We start from the raw sequence: 12,887 nt of genomic DNA on the forward strand, positions 1-12,887 counted from the left end.
CTTACTGAAAATGTGTTACTTCCCCCTGCTGCCTTTTCAAGAGCACATTGGATAGCCAACAATTCAGTAATATGCTAAGCTGGCCTGCCATTTAGAGGAAAGGACGGCAGGATGGATGAGAACATTGACTGTCTAACGACCTTTGAGAAGGAATAGGTTTTCTACGCAGAAACATTTTAAGGTCATGGGCATTATTCCAGGTCTTCACAACTGTTGACATTTTACATAAGCCAGGAGCAATTCAGAATTGTTTTTGTTGCCTAGGAAACAGCATCTCCCATTGGTGTCCATTAGATGAGTCAAACTTATTTAGGGTACCAGAAGAAAATTGCCCAGTTAGTGAATTTAGGATGTTACAACAACAACATTAGCTCTAGCACCATCAGTAAATTAACCCCATGAGTTGTTGAGCCATTGGATTGCATCAAAATGGGTTTCTTCACATGTATTTATGGGATCAGTTATTCAGCTTAGAAAAACAGTTGCTTTCTTCCTCCCACCCCAGTTTTGGAGGCTATACACGTGAACTATAAATGTTCTTTCTTTAATTACCTTGGTTTTGAATTAATAGGATCCTTGACTCTGATAAAATATATATGAGATGCCTTCAGATTTATACAACCACAGACAATGTCTCCACTGAGGAATACAACTGAAAACTGCATATGGACATATTTTATTTAGTTCTATGCTTTTCACACTAACAAATCAGGGAAATTACAAGTTCTTACATTCCCCACTTCTTGATAATCGAACATATTTTTATAGGTAGACATAAACAGTCAGGGATTTAACCTAAGGATTCTTTCAAACAAGAATCAAACTATTTTGTGCTGGTGTGGTAAATGTGGGCGGCACTGTGGTCTAAATCACTGAGCCTCTTGGACTTGCCGAGCTATAGGTCGATGGTTCGAATCCTCATGACGGGTTGAGCTCCTGTTGCTCTGTCCCAGCTTCTGTCAACCTAGCACACCAGTGCAATTAGATAAATAGGTACCACTGCAGTGGGAAGGTAAATGGCATTTCCATGTGTTCTGGCTTCTGTCATGGTGTTCTCTTGTGCCACAAGCGGTGTAGTCATGCTGGCCCCATGACCCAGAAAGCTGTCAGTGGACAAACGCCGGCTCCCTCTGCCTGAAAAGTGAAATGAGTGCCACAGTCACCTTTGACATAACTTAACCATCCAGGAGTCCTTTGCCTTTTACCTTTTTTTACCTGATAAAGATTACCTGCTGACAAAGGAAATTCAGGTTTCTGTAGGTTGGCTGAAAAACCCAAACCCTCCCTACAGTCTGCATGTCTTCCTCCCACCATTGCAGTGACTCTGACCTTCTAAACATGGCGGATGCCTCCCTCGCTCCTTTGCAGGTAGGCCATTGTGAGGCAAAGTTACAGAGAGAGAGAGAGAGAGAGAGAGAGAGAGAGAGAGAGAGACGGCTAGATGGACCCCTCCTCTTCTGCCATGGATTGCCTGCCCCCACCTCAGAATCTCTTCAGGAATGGCGGTGGCTGCTCCCCCCGCCCCTTGTCCCCCCAACCCCCAGCCAAGGGACTCGTGGCAGAGGCAGTGCTGGGCACATGATATTGTGCTTATCCAAATTAAGGTCCCCCCCCCCCTTTCCACTCTGTCCTGAGTTTTTTTTTACTCACATTAACTTATCCACTCATGGAATGTCTTAAAGTATTATTTCTGGAAAGATGATTTCCTACTAAACTTTATGTTTACACTAAATCCTGATTAATTTCCCTCATTTTTAAAATCGAGTCTCAGTGGTGAAAACGCGTGGCTTGACACTAATGGAGATTTATTCCTATGGCTCTGGACATAGCTGCTGTTGTCAGGACTCCTCCATTCGTTAAGTTTTATCTGCAGTGCTCTTTCCCTTTCTCTCTCATTTGTGTTACATGGAATGAGTTGAAAATTAAGAAGTTGGGTGCAAATGTTTCTTTCTTTCACAAGTAAGGCAGCAAAGAAATGGAGGCTGCAGAGTGATGAAACATGGAGATTATAAACAACATTTACCAATGTGGATTACTCTCCTTGATTTCTCTTACTGTAGCTTGCCCACAATTTGTCAAAAGAAATCAGATTTTGGTATATGATTGTACACCCAAAGGCTCCAAATGCATTCAAAGTTAGTCATGTTTACTCCAAAAAGTTTCAATAGGTTTAAGCACACCTTAATCTGCATAGGGCTGGACTGTGAAAACAAATGCAATTATTATTATTATTATTATTATTATTATTATTATTATTATACAGTGCCCATCAGACTGGGTTGCCCCAGCCACTCTGGGCAGCTTTCAATATATATAAAAACATAATAAACATTGCACATTAAAAGCTTCCCCATATAGGGCTGCTCTCAGATGTCTTCTAAAGGCTTTATAGTAAAATGGAGACTTATGCCACTTTTATAGTCATTTCATCTTGACATGGAACTCTGGAAATTGTAGTTTGGTAGAGAGAATCTACCAAACAACTGCTTGGTTGAGAGTCCCATTGTTTATTCATCTGAAAATATAATGTGACTATTTTATTTTAGGCAGTATCATTGGAGATTTCATGCAATACATCTCTTCTCACCTGAAGCAGTTCCCATAGCTGAAATACAGCTTTTTAAGCTGATCAGTGGCTTGTGACTTCTGCAATGGGAACAGGTGTGATGAAGAGAATTGGGCTGCAGACACACCATACAAAAACAGCACATTACTTCCCCCAAATAATCCGTAGTTTGTTAAGGTTTTTGGGACCTGTAGCTCTTTGAGGGGTAAACTACAGTATCCAGGATTCCTTGAGGAAAATAATGTGGTTTCAATGCATTATAAATATACAGTCTGTGCACAACCGTCATGGTTAGCTACATGTGTTGGTATTGTCTCTGCGTATTGCCCTGTGGGCATTTCCTCCCTGTCTAGCAGAGTATAAGGCCTTAATATTGATTCTTTTCATAAGACCTGCAAGTCTCTTGAGTAACTAAAGCTTTAGTATTGCTGTAGGAAAAAAATAAACCCCCTCTACATTTTCAAGAGACAATTCATTCCCCACGAAAGGATGGGGAATTCTGCTCCTTTGGGTGGAGAGGAGAATTTCAGTAATCTATTTGAGGGTGTCAATTCTCTTTCTGTAACAAGGTGCTGATAATTTATCCCCTCTCTCATGCCTAAATTGTACAAAAAAAGGTCACACTGGTGCCTGAAGCGTTAGGAAAGGAGCAGTATCTCTGGTGGAGGGAATATCATGCTCCTTCTGGGTAGACCTAGGGCCCTACCCTGCACTCAGCTCTCACCTGTGGCTCCTATAAGGTGCCAGCATGCAACAGTGTGCCACGCCCTGGGAATGGCTTCGACTGGCCACGTAAACCAGGAGAGGATAGCTGATGGGTGTCAAACCCTTGGTGTGTTAGGGATTTCCCCTGTGTGGGAAGACAGGCTCCAGCAGATTAAGCAGACGAGGCCATTAGTGGGTCCAGTGGTCAAGAAGGCGGTTTCTGAATGTACTGAAATGAGGGGAAGATGAGGCTCATCAACTGCCAGCGAAGCTCAGGTGCTGACAGGAGGAGGAGAAGCAGGCATAGGGAGAGGACAGTTAGCAGCAGAAGACAGAGAGGAGGGGGAGAGCAGCTGTCATCTGAAGGGGAGAGGTAAAACAGGGCCGCAGTGACAGGCAGCTGTGTGAGAGCTCCAATAGTGAGTCAGACACTGGAATGCAGGAAGCATTCTCTCCCAAATCTCGTAGGATCTCAAAAGTGGCCGAGAAGCGCGAAACATACAGGAAGAGAAGGTGGGGGCTTCTGTGCTGGGGAAGGGGGAGGAGCTCAATCCGGGCAACTCCATCTTCTGGGGAGGACGATGAGTAGAGGAGCTTCATCCTAGTTTGTTGTTTTAGCAATGAATCTGAAATAAATAAATAAATAAATAAATAAATAAATAAATAAATAAATAAATAATTATTTGTACCCTGCCCATCTGGCTGGGTTTCCCCAGCCACTCTGGGCGGCTTCCAAAAAACACTAAAATACAATAACCTATTGTATATAATACAATACATTAAAATACAATAATCTATTGTATATAAATAATTAAGAGCCAGAGACGTCTCACATTTGTGGGAGAGACCAAGCCACAGCATCGACCAATTTAGGGAAGTTTTTAATGTTTGATCTTTTTATTTATTATTATTATTATTATAAGAGTGGCTGTGGAAACCAAGCCAGATGGCTGGGGTATAAATAAATTATTATTATTATTATTATTATTATTATTATTATTATTATCATCATCATCATCATCATCACCTGGCAAGGTAGCTCATCTAGGGGAAGGAAAATTATGATCATAAACCACCACTGATTGCAGCTATACTCATTCATAAGAAAGGCTTTGGCAGTAAACCCTGAGGAACAATCCATACGCACTGCCTTGTGGGACATCTTCAGGAGAAGAAAAGCCTATGGAGCACACCAGTGCAAGTAGATAAATAGGTACCGCTGTGGCGGGAAGGTAAACGGTGTTTCTGTGTCCCCTGGCACTCATCATGGTGTCCTTTTGCACCAGTAGCAGTTTAGTCATGCTGGCCACATTACTTGGAAACCTGTCTGTGGACAAACCCTGGCTCCCTTAGCCTGAAAGCAAGATGAGCGCCGCAACCCCATAGTTGCCTTTGACTGAACTTAATCATCCAGGAATCCTTTACTTTTTTTTACCTTTTACCTTACTCTTAGTTGAACTCCCAGCGGATGGGTGGGCGTTGGGATACAGCCTGGCTTTACCCTATGCCCAAGCCAAACCGGTCACATTTGTAACCAATAAATTTGTGTCCTATTTGAACCCATAAACCCAAATATGATTGTTTGTGTGTTTTATTTATCCACTAGCAACCACGGACCATGGGGTGGGGTGAGTGGATAATGGGTGGATGGGGTCCCTGTTGTCTGTCTGAATGTAGAGGTGGGGTGTGAATAAGAGGTAATGAATGAGTTATGGATAAAGGGTTGTGTTATTCTCTCTGTGAATACATATATGGTCTGTGAGAGAGAGAGAGACAGAGACAGAGACAGACAGACAGACTTTGATGCCACCTAATTTGGCTCCAGCCCCACCTACCACTGGCATGCAGTGCTCAATCAATTATCCCAGAGGAAATTAAGCCTCAAAGGGGAAAAGGTTCCTCACCCCTATTCTAAAATGACTGTTGGCATAAAGCACACATCCATGGAATTTACGGAGCCCATGTTACTCTGGTCTGGGGATATGTGTGTCTATTATTACTGCATATGCAAATTTAAAATCTTACCAAAATGAAAAGTGCCAATGTAATATGATATTTTGGGACTCTCCCTCATGTAGATGTAAATAAAATTATTCTTCATTCTGATGACATGCCTCAAAATTGACCCCTAGGATTGGGGGTGGTGGGGGGTGACTTTCTAGGGCTAAGCAGCTGAAAGCCTTGACTCATACTAAGCCCTGACAACTGTGCGTATGATCAGCAAAATCTTCAAACTCCTGGCTTTAGCTTGATCACCGTAGAAGAAAGTATTTTGAAAATGTTTCTGCTGAAGTACCATATAAATGACTAAACCTATATAGATGCCTAAACCAAAAGACGCCTAATCCTAGAGGATTGTGAAAATAGAAACTGATTAGCATAAATATTTCCACTTGAGCAGCTCCCTGAACGATATCACTCCCAAGCGAGCGATAAACAATAATTAGCTATCTAGAAGATGTTCAATTTATGTCCCAGCGGTTTTACAAAGTTTCTTAGGGTGTTCCTAATAGACCCTAAAATGCAGGTGTTGCTTCACACTGGAAATTTTACCCTCCCCTCCAAAATAAACAACAACAAGCAAAGCTGTTGAACTAATTCATGATAATGATGACAACGACCATGATGGCAATATATTATGTTTTGATATAAACATATTCAAAATTCATGGAATGGTCCAAAAAATGAAATAATGTGGTTTCGCTAACCACCCAGGGGGCTATTTTGTAATAGAAGCAGGTGCACCTTGACACCATTTCTGTTGGGTTTTACGTAGTGAAGGCCTCATAATTAAGCCATGCTGACTACAGAGAATAGTCTCTGGGTCAAGGCTGAGGTTAATGGAAAGATGTTAATATGGTACCTGTGTGCCTAGTGGGCACTTGAATTAAAATAGGACCTCATTTCCCATTTCTGCTGGCATTCTCAACTTACTAGTAGCACAGACGCACAGCCAAAATACTGTAAAGTTTTGAGATCCAACGGCCTGTGAAATATTTCTTAATATACATGTACATATTGTGCATTTGTATGAAGAAATATTAACCAGAAATATAGAGGAAACCCCTTCCTCGGTTATGGAAATTTGGGTGCTAATAGAAAGCTCATCCTAAGAACATAACAATAGCTTGCTGGATCATGTCTCGTCTAGTCCAGCATCCCATTCTCATAGTGGACTACTACATGCCTGTGGGAAACCAAAGAACAAAATATGAGGAAAAGAGGACTTTCACCTCTCATGGTTTCCAGCAACTGTTCTTCAGAAGCATTGTTGTCTCCAGCTGTGGTGACAGAGCATAGCTATCATGCCTGTAGCCATAAAAAGTCTTGTCCTTCATTAAATTTTGCTGGGTTCTCTTTTAAAGCTATCTCTGATGGTGGCTCAAACCTCTCCATTCTGAAGGAAATCAGCCCTGAGTGCTCACTGGAAGGACAGATCATGAAGCTGAGGCTCCAATACTTTGGCCACCTCATGAGAAGAGAAGACTCCCTGGAAAAGACCCTGATGTTGGGAAAGATGGAGGGCACAAGGAGAAGGGGACGACAGAGGACGAGATGGTTGGGCAGTGTTCTCGAAGCTACGAACATGAGTTTGACCAAACTGCGGGGGGCAGTAGAAGACAGAAGTGCCTGGCATGCTCTGGTCCATCGGTCACGAAGTGTCGGACACGACTAAACGACTAAACAGCAACAACAACAAATGATGGTGGCTCTCTGTGCCTCCTGTGGGGGCAACGTTCCACAATTTGGCTATGTTCTCCATGAAGAAGCACTTTCTTGTATCTGTCCTAAGTCTTCCAACATTCATCTTCATTGGATGTCCATGGCTTCTAGTGTTATGACTATTCTCTATTTGCTTTCTCCATGCCGTGCTTAATTTATAAACTTCTATAACGTCACCCTCTACTTGCCTTTTCTCTAAACTAAAAAGTACCAAATGTGGCAAACATTAGTCATCGGGGAGGTGCTCCACCCTGCTGATTCACCATTAGATATTCTGTCACTTTAAGATTGTTCCCATCTTCTCTTTCTCCCACTTAGCATGTGCCTCACAGCACGTCCTCCAAAATAATTGTCCATAAAACTGAAGTATTTGTACGCATAATGAAAATAATTTCCACCACCCTAAAAGACGAAGCAAAGCAAAAGCACAGAATCAACCCCTTTTGCCTCTAGACAAATGTAATTCTAATCAATAATAATTTCTCTTTGGTTCTCACCAGCCACTAGAGCACACATAGTATATTTCCTAAATATTGAGTGTCTACCTATTTTTCCAATCAATTCTTCTCACAATCAGTTCCTCGCCAATCCATTTATCTCATTCCCGAGACAAAGCAAAATAAATTTCCTCTCCACAGTCAAAATCCATTTTCCTTAGTGAAACCCAATCGTTCTTCATTCATGCACTTAAATGTGGTGAGAAATGTAATAATCCTAACAAAAGTCCAGTAGTTTCCTGCTATGCAGACTAATATGACTATATGCAGAAAAAGCAGAAGAGTTAATGTTTGCAATTTTGTAATCTAATTTCAGCGTCAACACACTCCGCACCCATTTCCCAGCTCCTTGGATAGAGCCAGAATATTGCCAAAAAGGAAATTATGGACTGGAAGCAAAGCACATTGGTCAGCATGGAAAAGTAGCCAAGACTAACAGAAGTCTGGTTATTTCAATGGCCCCTAAATGCCGCTAGCTTGACTTGGATCCAGATCAATATTTCGAAGAATGGAAAGAATTAGAGTAGGGCAGAATATGCTGGGATGAAGGAATATGCTGAGAAGAGAGATGAGAGAAATATACGGGACATTTGCTTTGCCCTACTTCCCTTAAGCCACACTGAAATCTTGCTATTGCTAAAGGTTATTTGCTATTCACCCTGATCTGTTCTATATATGAAGGTTTCCCAGTGAGTTTTGCTTTCCCCAGCATATCATCGATTTCCTCTTAATTGTCTTTCAGTTTCCTCCTTGGTCTGAGCCATGCTGTTCTGAAAAATATTCTCACAGTCGGCTTTTCATGCCAGACCATGTGTGTGTGTGTGGGGGGGTTTCCAATCCTAATTCAGGGTTGGTCGCCCCTCCAAGGCTTGCTTGTCACTGGTGGGTGTGGCCAAAGTGAGCATGCCCAATGCAAATTCACATATACCAGTGTGCACACACACACACAATAAACAGGATATATACAATACTTTGGCCACCTCATGAGAAGAGAAGACTCCCTGGAAAAGACCCTGATGTTGGGAAAGATGGAGGGCACAAGGAGGAGGGGACGACAGAGGACGAGATGGTTGGATAGTGTTTTCGAGGTTACCAGCATGAGTTTGACCAAACTGCGGGAGGCAGTGGAAGACAGGAGTGCCTGGCGTGCTCTGGTCCAGGGGGTCACGAAGAGTCGGACACGACTAAACAACTAAACAACAACAACAACAACAATACATACAGGTAAGCAGGTGCACAAAGATTCGGACAAGCTAGCGAACACAAATGCACATACTTGGCAGAGAGGGAAGGCAGACATAGGGAGACAGACACAGAGAGGGCAGAGGATAAGGGGTTCCAGTGTTCTGCTTTCCCCTTGCACTGCTGGTATGGGAAAGTCTCCTCCTACCTCAGGGCTGTAATGGGGAGCAAAAACAAAGCACCTGAGAATTTAAAGCTTCTCTGGCAGGTGGTCATACTCCAGAAATGCTCCAAACAGCAGTCACAAGTCAGTTCCTTTCACTTCTCTGAGATGTCTCTCAGCCTCCAAAAAAGCTTCAATTTTTTGCTTAAAAGTTTTCCTGCCGAACTTTCAGAGCAACCATAGCTGGTTTCTTCAAACCACAATTTCTTTACTCATAACAGGCCGCTACCTTGACTTGTTTACAAGTTGTGTTTTGGTTGAAGCTCAGGTGCCACAACAAGCAGTGGTGTCACACCCTCCAACATGTTGAGTCCCAAAACTGGGACGTGTGTCTTCCGATTTGTGTTCTGGTATGAGTCACGTGACCTATGCAAGACCATGGAGCCCAAAATATGGGCTTTGAGAGGGGGCAAGATCTCAACATGAAATCGTGTGAGATCACGGGACCCAAAATGGCTGATGTGCTCTTAGGGGGCAGGGATGGAATGTCCCGGTTTTTCTGGGACACTTGTAGTGTGTGTGTTGTGTTAGTAAATCAGAAAGTTTCAGTCTCTCATACACAAAAGGAAGAAATGCATATGCTCAAAGTCTCATGCTGGTTCATTTACAGAACAACAACAGAGATGCCCCCCATTTTGCTACATATTAAATAGAGCCTGAGTATTAAAAGCTCAAGTGAAAAGCATGACTTGGCCTGACACCTAAAGATGTTGGTGCCTAGTAAATGTTGAGGAAGTGAGTCCATGACTGGGGTACCATCACACAAAAGTCCCTTCCCTGATGGCTACTTGCTTAGCCTCTGAGCATAGGGAAGAAGGGCCTCTACAGGTCTTAATTAATCTCGGACCCTCCTAGTGTTTCTATTTTCCAGGAACAATCCTAGATTTACAGAAGCTATCTCAGTTTCTGATTTGATCCTGGAACATCTTGCTTTTCCTTAGGATGTCCCAATTTTCATCGGAAGGGTAGGGAGTTATTGAACCCCTGAGCCATCTGTATAGAGGTTTTTTTTAATGTTTATATGTTTTTATATGTGTTGGAAGCTACCCAGAGTGACTAGGGCAACACAGTCAGATGACTGAGGTATATAAATAGGAAAATTATTATTATTATTATTGAATAGGACATCCCTATTTTCACTGGAGAAATGTTGGAGGGTATGTAATCTTATGGGACGCGGGTGGTGCTAGGGACGCGGGTGGTGCTGTGGGTAAAACCTCAGTGCCTAGGACTTGCTGATTATATGGTCGGCGGTTCGAATCCCCGCGGCGGGGTGAGCTCCCGTCGTTCGGTCCCAGCTCCTGCCCACCTAGCAGTTCGAAAGCACCCTTAAGTGCAAGTAGATAAATAGGTACCGCTTTATAGCGGGAAGGTAAACGGTGTTTCCGTGTGCTGCGCTGGTGCAGGCTCGCCAGAGCAGCTTCGTCACGCTGGCCACGTGACCCGGAAGTGTCTGCGGACAGCGCTGGCCCCCGGCCTCTTGAGTGAGATGGGCGCACAACCCCAGAGTCGGACATGACTGGCCCGTACGGGCAGGGGTACCTTTACCTTAATCTTATGGGAGAATGCAGTCCTTCAGATATCATTAGCCTAGACTATTGATATCTCTTTGGATCAGGATCAGATCATACAGACTCCTGGGATTTTGGGCTGTGGCAATTATTAACAATTGGAAAGCTGTGCATGAACCACCACCATGCCAGATCAATGTTGTGCCCTATATTCCTGCCCTAAATCTCAGCATATGCTTTCTTTGAATCAATGGCCTTTGAATGCTAAAATTGTGGCCAGATGAAGAGGAATTTCAAGAGGACACTGTTTCCTTCCACTAATGGCATTTCCAATACAGGGAAGGGATACTACATGTACTTGTGATTTCTTTGAACCCACTTTCTGAAGAGATATACTTCAAGGAAGCTCATAAAAGGTAATGTACTATATTGAACCCTTTAAAGGCTTGAATCAGATTCCCTTAGAAATGGAAAAGATCAAAGTTAATCCTCCACAGAATACACATACCCAAGTCCCTTTCAAATTCCCCCTGCAAGAAAGTTGCTTGACAACTTCTTAATTTATTGAAATAATACAACTTTTCTTCCCAGACTGGAGACTTAGAAAACATGTGAGCACACCAGTGTCAATTGTCTGTGAAGATGTTTCTACCCCTTTCTCACTCTCCTCCCCAGGTAAAGATGCTTGCTTGGGCTTCCCTTGCTCTCGGGGGACAAAAGGTTCCAAGATGACAAGGATATTTCAATACCACTTTTAAAAGATGCACATTTTTAAGATGAACAGAATTTTAAATGATGTTCTATCGCTGCTATCAGAGGCAGCATGCTCCTGAATACCAGTTGGCAGGGAGTGCTGTTGCACAGAGGCCCTGCTTCTTGACTCTCCATAGAATTATTTATTTATTCAATTTCTTCTACCCCACACTTTCTCCTTAAAGGAGCCCAGGACAGCAAAGCATAGCCATCTGGTTGGCCATTGTGAGAACAGAATGCTGGACCAGATCACAGAGTTGGAAGAGACCCTGAGTCCAAACCCCTACAATGCAGGAATGGGACGTGGGTGTGGCGATCACACAGGGTCCCCGGACATTAAACCATCTATTGATCCCTGTGCCACCACTTTATTTCTCGCTGCCACCACCCAGGCCCTACCTGGTACCATACTGAGTCCAGTCAGGGTTAAACTGGAACACAAACTTCAGTATATTTATTGCAGTTTAACAAGCGTGTGGTTTCATAAATGGTATCGGTCAATTACAGTCATGGGGTGCCTATCCAGACCTATAACCTCCGCTACCTGCTCTCACCTCTCAGATATTTACTTGTCTTCCTAGCCCCTAACTATTCCTGATTCAGCTTATTTCGCTACACTAACTCAACCTACCCACAGACTCTATCCCTATTCACTCCCACTCCAACCAACCACCCAACTCCCAACGAACTCCTCCCTTTTCCCCTCCCAGAGCTGGTTTTATAATCCCTCTGACTCCACCCCCTGGGTCCTGATTGGGTAACCTGTTTAACTATTTCACCTCCAGTACTCTCATATGTTAATGTCACAGTGGGTGGCGCTGTGGTTTAAACCACTGAGCCTCATGGGCTTGCCGATCGAAAGTTTGGCGGTTCGAATCCCTGAAATGGGGTTAGCTCCCATTGCTCTGTCCCAGCTCCTGCCAACCTAGCAGTTCAAAAGCATGCCAGTGCAAGCAGATAAATAGGTACTGCTGTGGTGGAAAGGTAAACGGCATTTCCGTGCGCTCTGGTTTCTGTCATGGTGGCCCGTTGCACCAGAAGTGGTTTAGTCATGCCAGCAACGTGACCCAGAAAGCTGCCTGTGGACAAACGCCGGCTCCATCAGCCTGAAAGTGAGATGAGCACTGCAACACCATAGTCACCTTTGACTGGACTTAACTGTCCATGGGTCCTTTACCTTTACCTAATGCAAGAATATGCAGTTGTCCCATAAGGAGATTGAACCTGCCACCTTCACATTATCAGTAGCATGTTCTAACCAACTGAGCTACCCAGCTTTCCATCCATGGACCAGTTCTTCTTATGTTCTTACAGGATCTTGATGTCTACCAAATGCTTTCATCTTAAAAGGGATGTTACACACACAAGGCAATGCCCCTTCCGAGCGTCAGGAGGAGGGGGGTTTGCGGGATCACGACCCACCCACACTCGCTCTCGCGAGGCTGGCGCCAGCCTCGCGGGAGGCAGGGATTCCCCCAATTACCATCCCCTGTGGTGCCAGCCAATCGGCTGGCGGCAGGGGCGGGCCTTAGCGAGGCCACTTAAGGTCGGGGCAGCCCTGTGCACAAGGCAATGAACAGAGCATCTGTCATTCACTTTGATCTTTATACAGGTAACAACCACCTCTTTTACAGGTAATTTATATGTATCTCTTTTATAAACCTTTTAATCTTGGTCTATTATAACAAGGTCCTCTGCATATAAAAGACTGTTTAGCATTCCAATTA

The 12,887-nt window shown here is 43.7% G+C and overlaps 1 long non-coding RNA gene across 1 annotated transcript; it reads right to left on the minus strand.

The window, feature by feature from the left end:
• Window positions 1-635: 635 nt before the first annotated feature.
• LOC144329152 (uncharacterized) lies at window positions 636-2,644 on the minus strand. The gene is made up of 2 exons (XR_013394575.1): window positions 2,588-2,644; window positions 636-1,134 (listed from the first exon to the last, which is right to left on the minus strand). It is a non-coding gene; the product is annotated as an uncharacterized LOC144329152 (long non-coding RNA).
• Window positions 2,645-12,887: the final 10,243 nt, after the last annotated feature.

This window comes from Podarcis muralis, chromosome 11, assembly GCF_964188315.1.
Source record: "Podarcis muralis chromosome 11, rPodMur119.hap1.1, whole genome shotgun sequence".
In the NCBI taxonomy this organism is placed as follows: Eukaryota; Metazoa; Chordata; class Lepidosauria; order Squamata; family Lacertidae; genus Podarcis; species Podarcis muralis.